We start from the raw sequence: 16111 nt of genomic DNA, 5'->3' as shown, positions 1-16111 counted from the left end.
GGGAGTGGGTAGTGGTGGGTGGGTAGCGGTTTAGGGTTTCGGGGGATAGGGCCATATAGGCCAGGGAGGTGCGGGATGGGCAGGCCCAGTTGGGCCAAGGGGTCCAGTGGGGGGTCTCCTTTTACCTTTTTTTTGGTTAGTTTCCTTTTCTGTTTTTGTGTTTTCTTTTCCTTTTATTTATTCTTTCCTGCTTTATTGTAGTTGCATTCTATTTTAGTAAAACATACACTTAGTATCTAAATTAGTATTACAACCTAGTCCATAGTCACAAAAAGTCTAGACCCCAAATAACTTAGTTTGACATTTTATTAATTATAAAAGTTATTCAGATAATCATTTTTACTACTGTTTTATTCATCTCATAGTATTTAAACATTTTATACATGTGTGGTTTTTCCCCCATAATTATCTATGCAATATTTGGTTCAGTCCGAACATTTTAGTTTTAATATTTGAAAACTTCTATTGTTTGCCTATTTTTGAATTTGAATTTGAATCGGTTTCGAACTAACTCAAGATTAGCAACTATAAACGAGGTGACGTGGTATCATTAGCAGAGGATCACTGTAGCTTAATTATCCGGGCGTCACAGTAGTTCTCTTGATTCCACTAATGATTCTCTTAGCCAAGTTACACTTGAGCAAGAAAATAGCTTATTGAAGGGAATTATAGAGAAAGGAGTGTACAAAAGTCTTGCCGGGAGTAAGCAATTCGAGGAAATTGTGCGCAAGCAAGGAATGCACGGGAAGAATCAAGGTGTTGGTTTTGAATGAAAGTTCAATGCCAATGGAGTTGAGTGGGAAGAAGATCAATACCCCAAGACAAAGTTTGTTCCTCAACAAGAAAAGTATGATACTTCTTTCAAGGGGACACAAGCTCAAGATGATCTTCCACCACAAGACTACAAGCAAAAAGGCAAGGACAAGCTTCAAGAGGAAATTGATGCATTTGAAGAAGCTCCTAAGACCTTAGTCAAGTGGATTCCTAAGACTACTTCAAGTTCCACTTCATCAAGTACGACTACAACTTTAAGGATTCCCATCAAGATGGTGTGGATCCAAAAGAAGAAGAACTAGAGAGTTCTTGAGGGTGACTCCGCCAACATACTTCACTCTTATCATTTTGGCAAGAACAAGTGCAATCAACTTCCACATCTTGCACTAGTTCAAGGAGTCACAAACCCTCTTGTTGGTAAGACAATGGGTAAGGTAACCTAAAAGTTTTCATGGACATCATCTTGCGTGTGCATCACTCTATGTCTATGGATATCCTTGTTTGTTCCTTGTGGGACTAACCTATGTAGGTATTGAAAGTGCAATTCACTCAAATGGATAGCTCCAAGTGATCTACATCAACATTGAGCATCCACATCTTCAACATCTACATGAAGTCATCATCGACAAAACCAGAGGTTAGTTCATCCCTCTAAGGGGGGATATCACATCTAGGGGGAGCTTTACTCTAAGACTTGAGCTAAAGCAACTCTAAAGATGTGAACACAACAATGCTTTATGTAAAAGTGGTAACCCCACTTGAGCTTAAACGATGAGTATGACCTATGATCAAGTGTTCTCACTTGACTCCTAAGTCAATATACTCATATATAGATGACCTTGTCATCGCAAATTGCTTGATAGATGATAGAATTGGTTGTGCATGCCTTGTCACATATTTCATTTGCCATCTTATTGTGTGAGCATGATGGTTGCATATTTTACTCATTCGAGGACATCCACTTGTTGTTTTGATTGTTTGGTTTTATTTCCTTTTGCCAAGTGGATGGACAAGAATGCCTAAGAACCTCCTCTAGCTATCTATGCTTTTCTCGTCTCAAACTCTATTCATGGTACATCACAAAATTTGATCAAGTCAGATTCGAACCACTCTGTGTGAGGAGCGCTCGGAGTCCCCGATTCGTCATAGACTTAAACTTCCAAAACCTCTTTATGATTCTCGGTCTGACCGATACCCTACTTTCGGTCCTACCGAGATCATTAAGTTGATCTAGGTTTTCGATCTCGGTGCAACCGATTTGAACCATTCGGTCACACCGAGTTGCAACAACTGTATACAGTTTTGCATCTCGGTGCCACCGAGTTGTTCCACTCGGTCACACCGACAGGGTCAGGCTATATATAGTCACGGGCAAAAATTTGGAAATTTCCCCGAACCCCTTCGCCCGCGCGATAGCCTGCTCTGCCAACTTGGTCTCCGGATCGTCTCCTCGCCGCCAGCCGCCTCCAGTCGCTGGTCTCCGTCGCCGTCAACGGAATTCAACCCTGCCGTTGCCGCCGTAGCGAGTCTCCGCCGAACTAGGGTATGGACGCGATCTTTGTGCTATTCCCCAATTCGATTCTTAGCACATTGTGATCATCATGATTCTAGCCACGTTTGATAAACTTCTATCCAGTCAATGAACTCGTAGATTAGGTTTGATGGGAAAATTCTAGGTTTAGGTTTCCTCCGAAACCATCTCGGACCCACCGAGTTGAAAAACTCGGTCCCACCGATTTGGCTTATGCCATTGCACAAGTGAGACTCGGTCTGACCGAGAATTACTTATCGGTGTGACCGATTTTGGAACTCTGTGAAACCCTAGCAGTCTCGGTGCCACCGAATTGTGACTCGGTCCAACCGAGTTCACTAGTTTAGGTTCCAAAACTGCTTCGGTATCACCGAGTTTGAAAATCGGTAGATCCGAGATGATTTCAGTGGGAAACTAAAACTAAGATTTTGAGTCATTCTTTTGCAAAAATCTCTGCATTTTGTGATGCTCATCTATTCTACCTCATCTATAAACCGTTCACAGGGTCAGCAGTCAGCTTGTTCATCATGTCAGACCAAAGTGATAGCCAGAACATGTCAGAAGAGCAAGTGCAGATGAGTGAGGGCACTAGTCCCTCAAGTTCTTCAGATGAAGGCAGCAGAAGTACTCCTAGCAATCTGCCAAAAGCTGCCACCAGACAAAGGAAGAAGAGAACCTCAGAATCAGAGGATGATGACTATGTGGCAGAAGAGGAAGCAACTTCAAAGAGAGTAGTGCTTGAGAAGGAACATGGCTCAGCTCAAGGCACAAAGCCAGGATTGAAAATCAAAAGGCTAGCAGGTAGGCAGCCTATGTCAAAGGCCAGAGCTTCAACTGAGAAACCCACCCCATAGAGCCAGTTGCTGCTGAAGGCAAGAAAAGGAAGGAAAGGGTCAAGAAGACCGTAGCCAAAGTGCTTGGAAAGGCTTCCATCATGGAAGAAGAGGAAGAAGAAGAGGTTGCTGCACCAGCACCTAAGGCACCCAAGCTAATGGGTGATGCCATAAGATCAGGGTCAACTGCTTCTAAGGCCAAGCCAGCTCCAAAGCCAAAGCCAAAGAGGAATACAAGGAGCATACCTGCAGCTGAAAAGAACAAGGCCCCAGTGCCTGACATTGCTGAAGAAGAAGAAGGTCAAGTGCTCAGAAAGCTCAAGCCCAAGATCCCAAACCATAGTGATGCTCATCCTGTGGCTGAGGACATGAAGCTCAGGAGAGACTCAGGGCTCAGGAAGTGGAGAGAAGCAGATCCGTATGCTTCAAGGAGAAGGCCTGCTGTTGACTGCAGGTTCCACACTAAGGAACAGCAGGACTTCTATGAGACAGTCTTATTGGACAAGAAGCCCATTGTTTGTGATATGAGATGGGTCGACTGGGAATACATCAAGGACAATGAAGAACACTACCCTGGAGTGTATGACAGCTTCAATGCTTGTGGAGTAGCAGACTTTGTTGGGCAGAAGCTCACAAAGTGGAATAAGGAGCTTATCATACAGTTCTACTCCACAGCACATTTTTATCCAGATGGTAGGATAACATGGATGTCTGAAGGTACGAGGTACCAATCTACAGTTGCTGAATGGGCACAACTCATTAATGCCCCAGAGGAGCAGGAAGATGACTTGGATGTCTATTCCAAGAAGAAGATGGATCATAACTCAATGTCAAACATGTACAAGGAAATTCCAAACGAGGCACTTGATACTTTCAAGTTTGGGTCTGTGCATTATCTTCTGTCAGGGCTGCCAACCATTAACTGGATCCTTAGGCACACTCTGTTGCCCAAATCTGGAGATCACAAGATGATCAGAGGCCACGCGATCAATTTGCTACATATCTTTGATGTGCCACAAAAGTTCAAGGTGATGAGCCTCATGGTAGAGACTATCAAGAGGACTGCAGCAGATCAGAAGAGGAGCTGTGGATATGCCCCTCAGATCCAGGAGCTGATCAACTCCAAGATGGGCACATGCATATACCTTTTGGATAAGGAACATCTGCCCATTCATCCAGATTTTGAAGATAATCAGGTTGTCATGCATGAGAATGAACCATCGTCCGTTCAAGCACAAGCCAAGAAGAAGAAGGCAAGGAAGGAGAAAGCTGCCAAGATGCCAACTCAAGAGGAGGCATCTGAGTACTTCTTGAAGACCAAACAAGAGCAGCTTGGTTACTTGATTGCATCCACCCTGCGGATTGAGCAAGGACTAGCCACCCTAACTCAGAACCAGGCAAGCTTAGAAAGAATCATGGAACAAAAGTTCTATGACTTGGATGTCAAAGTGACAGAGATTCAGACTGCAGTGGAGCAGCTCCAGGATGACATGCAGGAGAGGAGAGGCAAGACTACAACTGATGCCTTTGCCAGAGTGCCACGAGGTCCAAGGTCGTCTGTAGTGCCAGTTGCTGACCCCAGAGCCACCACGTCTGCACCAGCTACAGCCTCAGTTCCACCAGCTCCAGCGTCCACTTCAGCCTCGACTCCGACCACGTCTACAGAAGGCTTCGTCCTTGGAGTGCTCCGGACTCCACCACCACCTGAAGATCAAGCCTGAGTGTCGATTTAGCACTATGCATTTTCTAGGAACTTTTTGGTAACTTGTTGCCAAAGGGGGAGAAAATGTATAGATCATAGGCTTCAAGAGAGAGAGTGTTGCTTTTCTCTCTTGCTTTATTTGGTGGTTTTTCGAACTTTGTTTGCTTTTGAGTGCTTGAGATACTATGTCATTATCTATGAGACATTGATGATCATGTGTTTGATCATAAGCTACACTTAATGTTTGCTTAATGTTATTATCTTATCTATCTTATGTGATCATTCACTATTCTTGGTGATGAGTGCATGTATTTCATTCCTATCATTTTAAGCGCTCCACAAAGATGTATGTGACATGGGAGAGTAACCCATGACTCTAACTCCTTGTGCATTTGCAGTCCAAAGCAAATTTTAAATATGCACAAATTTAGGGGGAGCTCTTACTTGTCACATACTTCTCAAAGCGACAATATATTTCATGTTTATTATCATTTGTCGAAGCTTTGATCTATATGTTGTCATCAATTACCAAAAAGGGGGAGATTGAAAGTGCAACTATCCCTAGGTGGTTTTGGTAATTCATAACAACATATAGCTCATTGAGCTAATGCTATTCCAAGATGACTATTTCAGGAAAGCTCAATGATTGGCATGGCATGGATGTGAAAGTGGAACCCTCAAAATGCTAAGGACAAAGGATTGGCTCAAGCTCAAAAGCTCAAGACTCTTCATTTTATATTTTAGTGATCCAAGAGCACATTGAGTCTTTAGGAAAAGCCAATAATATCAAGGAGGGATGAGGTGTTGCTTAATGAGCCTCTTGCTTCATGTGCTTAGTGATATGCTCCAAAATCCTCAACCACTTTCCCATATCCACAAATGACCTAAACCCTAAGCCAAACTCGGTCATACCGATTCTTTCTATCCGGCGCCACCGAGTTTCACTTGTCATAAGCCACTGCCAAACCCTAGCAAATCGGTTCTACCGATAGGGATCTCGGTCTCACCGAGATGGGATTGCAAACTCTCTGTTTCCCTTTCGTAACTTTCCGGTCTCACCGAAAGAGCAAATCGGTCCCACCGAGTTTGCGTGACCAACTCTTTGGTTAGCTAATTACCAAAATCGGTGTCACCGAGTTTGTGTAATTGGTCTCACCGAGATTACGTTATGCCCAAACCCTAACCATATCGGTCCTACCGAGTTGCATGTCAGTCCCACCGAAAATCTCTAACGGCCACTAGGTTTACCTTTTCGGTCCGACCGAGTTTGTTGATTCGGTCCCACCGAGATTGGAAAACTGTGTGTAACGGTTGGATTTTGTGTGGAGGCTATATATACCCCTCCACCTCCTCTTCATTCGTGGAGAGATCCATCAGAACACATACACAATTCCAACTCATATGTTCTGAGAGAGAACCACCTACTCATGTGTTGAGACCAAGATATTCCATTCCTACCATATGAATCTTGATCTCTAGCCTTTCCCAAGTTGCTTTCCACTCAAATCTTCTTTCCAAAAAACCCAAATCCTATGAGAGAGAGTTGAGTGTTGGGGAGACTATCATTTGAAGCACAAGAGCAAGGAGTTCATTACCTACACACCATTTGTTACTTCTTGGAGAGTGGTGTCTCCTAGATTGGCTAGGTGTCACTTGGGAGCCTCCGACAAGATTGTGGAGTTGAACCAAGGAGTTTGTAAGGGCAAGGAGATCGCCTACTTCGTGAAGATCTACCGCTAGTGAGGCAAGTCCTTCGTGGGCGATGGCCATGGTGGGATAGACAAGGTTGCTACTTCGTGGACCCTTTGTGGGTGGTTGCTTCTTCGTGGACCCTTCGTGGGTGGAGCCCTCCGTGGACTCGCGCAACCATTACCCTTTGTGGGTGGAGCCCTCCGTGGACTCGCGCAACCGTTACCCTTCGTGGGTTGAAGTCTCCATCAACGTGGATGTAGGATAACACCACCTATCCGAACCACAGGAAAAACATCCGTGTCTCCAATTGCGTTTGAATTCTCCAAACCCTTCCCTTTACATTCTTGCAAGTTGCACGCTTTACTTTCCGCTGCCAATATACTCTTTGCATGCTTGCTTGAATTGTATGATGATTGCTTGACTTGTCCTACAATAGCTAAAATCTGCCAAGAACTAAAATTGGGAAAAGGTTAAGTTTTTATTTGGTCAAGTAGTCTAATCACCCCCCTCTAGACATACTTTCGATCCTACAAGATCGAAATAGGTTGTCTGTTGTCTCTGTCTGACTCTGTTTGATTCTTCTTAGTTTACTTGATAGTAGCTTCTAGTTTAGTTAATTCTAGTCAGTACGTAGTTTGGTTCTAGTCAGTACTGGTTCTAGTAACAATTAATTCATGAACTGTGAACTAATTTATGTCCTCGTTTAATTTTTTTATAGAAATGAAGAGAAAGAGGACTCTACATAGTTGGTTTGCAAGTAATTCAAATACACTTCCTATTGTTCCTGAATCCAATGTTGCCCCAATTAATGTTATTGTTCAGCCTACCCCGATAGAGAACATAATCCCGATGATCCAACAAATGAGAGCACTAATCCCTCGGTTGATGAGAGCACTAATCCCTCGATTGATGAGAGCACCAATCCCACTTCAAATGAGAGAACCAATCCCCCAACCGATGAGAGCACAAACCAACCAGCACCACCAACACAATATATATTAGAATTTCATCCAAGTCAGATTTTTGGTGATCTGGCGGATCGAATACCAATAGAAGATTATGCCCCTGTAATTCAAAGTGAAGTGAGAAGAGCTTATTTGTTGAAAGAGAGAAACAAAGCAAGTGGGCATAAATTTGAAGTCACATTGGGCGGTAAAATTTGGAGATCTTTTCAACCACAATGGCTAGATAGGTTTGATTGGTTGGAATATAGTGTCGCAAAGGAGGCTGCCTTTTGCTTCCCTTGTTTTCTTTTCAAGAAACCATCACAGGCTGCTACATTTGGAAATGATGTATTTACCATAGATGGTTACAAACGCTGGAAAACAACTTTGGCAAGTTTTCAAAAACATGTTGGTGGTCCATCTAGTTAGCACAACATTGCTAGAGGCTGGTGTGATGATTTCAAGAATCAAAGGGCCAATGTTGCAAAGCATCAAGATGACTTGATAGAGATGATGGATAATTGTAAGATATCATCCGGAACTGGTTTACATCAAGAAACTAACCTAGCTAGACCAGGAGCTACTCGTTGGGGCTCAAATCTTAGAACCTTGCTTCGTGTTTACACAATGTGGAATGCAGTGGTGGATGTGCTTGCAATTGTGATTGAGGATGCCCGGGAACACACTTCTCAAGGTGGAGCTTTAGGTTTGTTGGTACAGATGGAATGCTTCCAATTTGTGTTCATCATGATATTCTTAATAAACTTGTTGAACATCACAAATATGCTATCACAAGCTTTGCAAAGGAAAAAATCAAGATGTTGTCGAAGCCATGCGTTTGATCTTGGATGTGAAAGAAGCTTTGCAAACTATGAGGGACAATGGGTATGAGCCATTATGCGAGCAAGCAAAAAACTTTTTTGAGGAACATGGCATTGACGTGCCAAATATGGATGATCTTGTTGGAGCTATGGGGCAATCTGCTCGAAGCAAGAATAAGGTTACTCGAGATCATTATTTCAGGGTGAGCATATTCAATGTTGCGATTGATGCAATTCTCACTGAGATGAACCACCAATTCAATGAAGTTAACACCAAGTTAGTGGATTGCATGTCTTGTCTTAATCCAGCTAACAACTTCTCAAAGTTTAATGATGAGAAACTTATTCGGCTTGCTGAAATTTATGTTGAAGATTTTACACAAGCTGAACGGTTGTTGCTAAGATACGAGCTTCCAACATTCCTTTCAAATATTAGGAGAAGTGTGGAATTTAATGGATGTCTGTATATTTCTACTCTTGCTCGTTTGATGGTTCAAACAATGAAACATAGAACTTTCCAATTGGTATATCGCCTTATCGAGTTGACATTGATTCTTCCAGTGGCAACTTCGTCGGTCGAGCGAATATTTTTAGCAATGAAGGTCATCAAAACCGATTTGCGCAATAAGATATCAGATGATTGGCTCAATGATTTAATGGTATGCTACTGTAAGAAAAGGATATTCAAAAGTATTCCAGATGATCAAATTATGAAACGATTTCAGAAAAAGAAAAATCGCAAAGGACATTTGCCTCCTGAGTATGATGTTATTTCTTAGAGGTATATCTCTGTTTTAGTACTAGCGTCGATAGTTAGTTGAGGGTACTTTACCATATCACTAACATTTGTGCCAATTTGGACAGATGGCTTGCAGTTTGTCACTTGCATTTTGGTGTGGAGGAGTTCTACAAACTACAATATTGTTAGTAAGAAGCAACACCAGTATCTTGTCTTTGCCTTATTTTGGTTGATTCTCTAGTACTTGATGTATTGGTGTGCAGATTGTATGAAACTTTGCTGTTGGTCAATCATGCTACTAGTATTTGTCTTGAGAATCATGTCCATTTGAGCACTGTTTGGCACATATTGTCTCTATAAATTGGTAAAACCATTTTCTTTCAAAATTCCAGAAAAAAATCAGCAAATACTACATGCTTCCAGCAGTAGGCTGGGAAATTTTAAGCTTATATGGCCAAGAGGATTAGGAGATAATGGCCATTTTAGTCACCTGATTCAAAATTTGGTTCAAAATTTGATATTTTCTAAAAAAATCCAGAAAAATTCTAGCATATAGTACGTGTTTCCAGTATTAATCTGGGAAAGTTTCAATTTATTTGTACAAAAGGACTAGGAGATAAGCAGCTTTTTCTTCAAAAGAGCGTTCGATTTTCTCGGCTTAAACTTTGAGCCCACCCTTCATTTTTTCTCTAGATTCGCCATTGGGGGGGTTGCAGCAGGGACGGCGGCCGCGGAGGAGGCGACGACGACGACGATGGTGGCGGCGGCGGCGGCGACTACACGCAGTTCTACAGGCTCCTCGGCATGTAGAGCTTCAAGGGCGGCGGGCGGCGAGGGCGAGGCGGGCCGCGGCGAGTAGCGTTTTTTTTTCTTTTTGTTGTAAAATATTTTAAATATGTATGAACTCGCCGAAGTTTGGATGAATTTGCGCCTAGTTTGTGGTTTTCAAATAAATCATGGGCGCCGCGACTGGGGGCATCACGCCCCCCAACACGCGGTTTTCGCCGGTGCGCCCTCAGGGGGTGATTTTTAACGCCTCCTGAGAGGCCAACGGCTGAAGATGCTCTAAGGATAATCGGTTCGAAATAGAAGGCATCAGAAACTAGAGTTGGTAAAGCCAAATGGAAACATGTACGTGTACATCCACTTGGCCATCAGCCTCGGTGTCATTGTACAATAAGAGGATGTGTGTGTGTTATTATCATGTCGGTATTTGATGATTTAACACAAGATGGTACTTTACTCGCGCATCTTTGCTGTACTGCTTAATGAAATAGTTATCTATTGATTCATGCAAGTACTAGTTATCAGTTCAGAAAAGGAATAATACACATATTTTTGTTCCGTGAGTTATTGTGTTTTTTCTTTTGCGGGGAGTTATTATGTTTGTAATCATGCATTTCTGCCTTAATCTGCTATGAAGTTTTGTTGATCTCGTCCAGTTCTCTAGGGAGTTTAACTGAACTAGATGACCCGTTGCGCCAATGACGTAAAGGCCGGCAGCAAGCCAAGTATTGTAAGAGTGGTGATATGAAAACTCAGACACAGATTGAAATAATGAGTACTTTGCGCCGATGGCGCAAAGGGCGAGAGCAACCTAGCATTGAAAACCATGCACGTAAGAATATTTAGATAGTGATTGGAAGATAAGGAAATAAATACTAAGGTATAATGTTAATACACAACGTTACAATTTATGGTAGCTTATTTACATTGTTTTTAGTAAGCAAGCTACATAAGTAGAGATGCATCATATAGATAGGTCTGGTCATCTCTCTTACGATGAGTGATATACGCAGTGATGAACATCAGGTAGAATCATCGTTGCATGTGTCATCGGTATCGAAAATGACTTCATTGTCTAAGCAACTCTTCATGGTGGGTGTGTTCGGTGGGCTGCCAATGCCAAAAGGAGAAATGCCTTCCATATCATCATCCAGTCCCCAATAATACCCTTTTTTATAGAATGTCGTTTGATTGTAATCGCATCGTTGAGGAGCTCTGCAACATATCTTATTTGCGATAGAGTATGGTTAAAATCGATGTCTTCGAGTGTTGATCCTGTTATGAAGTTGGTATCTCTTATATGGTAAAGTTCTTTCACTGTCATGCGATCCCCGCCCGGAATACTGCACCAACTGCTGCTTAGATAGTCCATTATTACTTATTTTCTTTAAGCTCCTGTTTTAGAGATTTATTTTTTTGTTGAACCAGCTGGAACTTATCATAGTTGAAGTCTTGCACCACTTTGTTGTAAGAGACTTCCATAAACCTAATAGTTTCATTTTCCAGCCGATCTTCAGCTTCTTCGAGATTTTCGTAGACATAGATGGATATTCATTTCCTTGAAAGTTCATTGCTTAGTTGGTGCTTAGATGGACATAACTGAATGGTTGCGTCGACACCAACATTCCTTTACTTTCTGTGTTGAGTACACTATGATTTGGAAGGCCAATCTGTTGCATCATAGCATCCAAAAGCATTTTTGTTGGGATCCTAACTTGTTCCAACACTTTTGACCCGTTGCACAGCTGACGCAAAAAGCAAGAGTGAACCAAGCATTCAAACCATGCAAATAAGAGTGGTTTAGAGATTGATAATAAAATCCTTAAAGCATAAAGAAATAGATACTTAGGTATAATTTTTATAAAGAACGCTATATATTACTCCCTCTGTTCCTAAATATAAGATGCTTTGACAGTTCAAATGACCACATTGGCTAAGTAGCTCTTCATGGTAGGTGTGTCCAGTGGGCTGTCATTGGCGAACACACGAATCCATATGACCGAACTCGTTGTCTAAGCTCTCAAAATGTCTTCGGATTGTAAAGTGTATCGTCAAGGTGCTCTACAATATATCTTACTTACGTCGTCTTCAGTTGATTCCAAAATGAAACTGGTATAGATTGTACTGAAAAGCATTAAAAAGAGTTGAATATATTAGCATCAAAGTAAGTTAATATGTAGCAAGCATAAAAGTCTTCTCACTGATTATCTTTAACCATCATGTAACACAATCACCTAAATCACTAAACTCCCTGGGGTTAAAACTCCTGGGAACGACTATTTCTGACATCAGTTTTGACACTTTCCTCTAATGTTTTTTTAAAAGCACTCGTCCCTCCCAAGTGCGATGGCCCATTTTTTTGAATAGTTCGAATTGCTTACCACATGTGTCATGTGGTTCGATGGCCCGTTTTGTTGGAGTGTGAAGTTTGTGTGCTCGGGCACCATGGTGCCCTTAAAAAAATTGCAAAAACCATATTTAAAAGTAAAAAAACAAAAATAATTCTGTGGAAACTTCCATGTATTCACTATGGATCCATGGAATTTTGTTTCGAAAAGAAATGTAATTTGAAAGCTATACAAACAAACAAAATTCCGGCCAAAAAAAATTCCGTCCCATTTGAAAATACATATTTGTCTTTTTTTTACACTATGTGGGAAAGCAAAATGTTATAATTTTTTTGCACATATATAGTATATATGTGTGTGTGCGTGTTTACAAAAGGTTTCAATTTTTTTTGAGCTGTAAAAAATGATTTTTTTTAACAGGCACCATGATGCCCGTGCACATCTGGCAATATTCGGTTTGTTGGGAGTGCGGAGGAATGGCGCTCAGGCGCGTTTAGTGGTTGTGGTTAAATGGACAGTTGTAAATTCAGGTGCAAAATTCCCGCAAAAAAAGTAAATTCCGGTGCAATAAATGCTCTGCATGTTCATTTGTCTAACAGATTTAGATTAATTAAGAAAGGATGATTTCAAATCCTAATTTACAAATTGTTTCTGTTTATGTTAGAGTATCTTCAATAGATGGTTCAAATTTTGGCGGTCCAAAATTGGAGATGTAAAATATGGACCATCAAAAAGTGCGTTTGGAGCTTCAAAAAATGCTCAACTCCAACAGATGGTCCAAATCGTAGATGTAAAAGAGCAACTCCAACAAATGGTCCAAAACGAAGATGTAAAATCGCCTTGATCGTCTTCTTCAACCTTGGGACATCGGCCGCCTTCGTTAAATCCGTCGCCATCAAGCTCTCCCCGACCTCCCCGAGCGCGCCATCCTCCCCGCGATGAGCTCCTCTCCCAATCCCCCTATTTTTCCCCTTCGATCGGTGTCGTTTGCCACCGCTCCCGTGCTCGTCCGTGGTCGCCAAGGCCGGAGCCCGACCTCCCCTGTATGTGCTCCTTTGCCAGCCAGCAGCGACGAAGGCGGGTAGCAGCCGACGCGAACACCACGAGCAGCAGCACAGGCACGCTGCACGGGCCAGCAGCGACGGCAGCTCGGCTAGACAGGGTCAGTGCGGGGCGGCGGCGGGGCCGGGAGGCGGTGGCAACGGGGCGGGCCAGCGAGCAGCGGCGGGCGGCGGCCTGAGGACCCGGCGGAGGCCTACATGGGCAGCCGGACCACCGGAGGTGCCGAATCCCACCGCGACTGCCTCCCGATTTGGCGGCGCCCGGGCGGCTGCGAGACGGCTTCCGGCAAGGGAGGTGATGGGGGCGAGGGCGGCGAAGGGCGGCGCTGGCGATTTGGGGCGGTGGCGGCGACGGCGGCGAGGATTTGGGCGGTGGCGGCAGCGGATTCCGACCGATTGGTGTTCGGGCGGGCGGACAGGCGAGGCTGTGAAATGAAATGAAGGGCGGTTGGGCGTTGGCGCGCAGTAGCTGAATTTGGACCAGTTGTATCTCGTGATGTAAATTTGCACCGCGAGGTGTTGTATTTTACATCACCGGGAGGCCACGGTTCAAATTTTTTTACATATGGACCGTCTGTTGAAACAGCGTTTTTTGCCCCAGACGATCCAAAAGTTAGATATTTTTACATTTGGACCTTCTGTTGAAGATGCTCTTAGCGGTGCAAAAAAAAGCCCTATCCTAGCAGATTTGGGACGATAACATTTCATAATTTGCAAAATAAGAAATTTTCATGTTCATTGTGCAAATGATGATTACATTTAAATGTTTGCAAATTAGGATTTGTTGATGTTCACCATGCAAAAAATGCGACTACATTTTACAATTTGAAAATTGGGATTTGTTCATGTTGGCCATGCGAAAAATGCCCTAGCACATCGTAAGTTTTCTAGTAGGTTGGGATTAATTAGGCCTAATAAAAAATCAAATACGGGATGCATTGGAGAGGCTGACGTGGGATGGACACTTTTGAGTGAGAGCAAGCGAGCTCGGGTACTCTTCGGAGTTTCCGGTCTTGTTGGCCGTTTCTTTAAGCGGTGTAGTGCAAAGTGGCGTGGGGATAGGAGGACGGCGTGCAGCACGTGTCGCTCCTCTGCATTGTCGTCTCTTCGCTGCTTCTCCCCCTCGCTTCTCTCCTCCTCCGATCTTGAAATCCCAGCGCATGGTGGCTGGCACGGACTGAGATCCCGTGCCCCGCTCAAGGCAGGGCACGCTGTGCCCTGAGGCCCACAATCCACCATCTTCCCATCCAACGGATTGCAATGAGTCAACCTAAAATTGGACCGGTCCGCTCAATCTTTTCTCTTTCTCACGCACGCGATGCACGACGCGCGGCTTGTACTCGCCCTCGTCGAGCCCCATCGAGCGGAGGAGCTCCCGGATCACCCGCGCGTCCCGAGGTTCGTCCGCGGCAGAGGCACCTGTCGCCGCTGCCGACGGAAGAGATGGCCGTCCGCCGCCGCCGTCCATGGTTCGCTGGCGTCCCCTTCCTCTGTTCCACGCGCGACGACGCGAGGCGAGCTGTTGGTCCCGTCGCCGAGGGGAAGGGAGACGAGCTGCTCCGGCTGCTCCTCCAGGACATGAGGAAACGACCTTGACGGCCGCCCACCTCTGGCTGCTCCGTCCGCCTGCCCTCTGGCGGCTGCCTCCGCACGTTTTGACGGCCCGTCCGCCCGCCCGCTCCGACTGCCACGGGCGCCCTGGACAGAAGTAGCGAGGACATGTCTGTACTACACACGAACAACAAATTCAGTTAGCAGTTAGCACTGGATAACTCCAGGATACAAAATTCAGTAAAATGAAAATAGAGACAGCATCAATAAAGTGTTTAATCTGCAGAATTTAGTACCGAAAATGAACTGAAGAAGAGTTGAACTGAGGCATTCATTATACAATCAATTAGAAAATAAAATCAAAATGAATTGAACAATGTACAAACTTTGAGCATTAGTAACTCAAATTTGGCAACAACAATCTGCTCTTACATAATCCTTGAAGTACATAAATTAGGCCAATCTACTTGCACACTTAGGCCACGAAAGACTATAGTCAGCCCCCAAAACCCAAAATACTATAGTCATCTTTGTCCAAAATACTAGTCAAATTGTCCAAAATACTATCTAACAAGCTTGTACATGTTAGAACAGATCTTCATCATAAACACCACCAGGGGGAGCCATCAACAGTTGTGTGTAACTGATATTTGCTTGAGGCTTTACAACATCATCCTTCTCCACTCTTACTTGAGGCCGTGCGCCATCATTTTTCTTTTATTGCTACCATGAAAATTCCAGTATTTAGTCTAGGAATGAGTGGTAACAATATATCATGTATAGATGGGAACATACCTTTGCTGCTTTTTTTTGGATGAGGCACCTTTAGTTAGTTTGCGCTTCCCCCTGAGTAACTTATCAAGCCAACCTCTCTTTCTCCTCAAGTTTTTTGATTGAACCTCTTTTTTCTTGAGCTTTGCGGCACTAAGAGACTCACTAGTTAGTTGCATATTTGGGTCAACATTTTCTTGGTCATCACATGGCTTGTTCGTAGCATCCATAGTTGCATTGAGTTTCTCCTCTAGTTGTGGACCAACGCAATCAAGTGCATCTTCTAGTATCAAACGACACTCAAGAGAGTTGGCTACTTTAGCTGCCATAGTGTGAAACTTGTGAGACACACCCCTGTACCAAAGTTGAGCTTCAAACTTTGGATTCTCTACCACATTCCTTCCTTGTCTATCTTGTATGCTTTCATTGCGTGCTTCTCTAGTCCATCTCTTTAAGACATAATGTGTTGGTAATGTCTTTATATTCATCAAGTCAAGAACTTTGAGACCATGTCCACACAATATTTCTGTCCGATTGAACATTCCACAACTACATGAA

At 43.5% G+C, this 16111-nt stretch overlaps 1 pseudogene; it reads left to right on the top strand.

Annotated features, from left to right (window-relative positions):
* The window catches only part of LOC119354558, a 16870-nt pseudogene extending 7794 nt beyond the window's left edge, over positions 1-9076 (top strand).
* The last annotated feature ends 7035 nt before the right edge of the window (positions 9077-16111 follow it).

This window comes from Triticum dicoccoides, chromosome 1A (assembly GCF_002162155.2).
Source record: "Triticum dicoccoides isolate Atlit2015 ecotype Zavitan chromosome 1A, WEW_v2.0, whole genome shotgun sequence".
Taxonomy (NCBI): Eukaryota; Viridiplantae; Streptophyta; class Magnoliopsida; order Poales; family Poaceae; genus Triticum; species Triticum dicoccoides.
The sequence above is the reverse complement of the archived record's forward strand: the minus strand, read 5'-3'. Positions and strand labels throughout refer to the sequence as shown.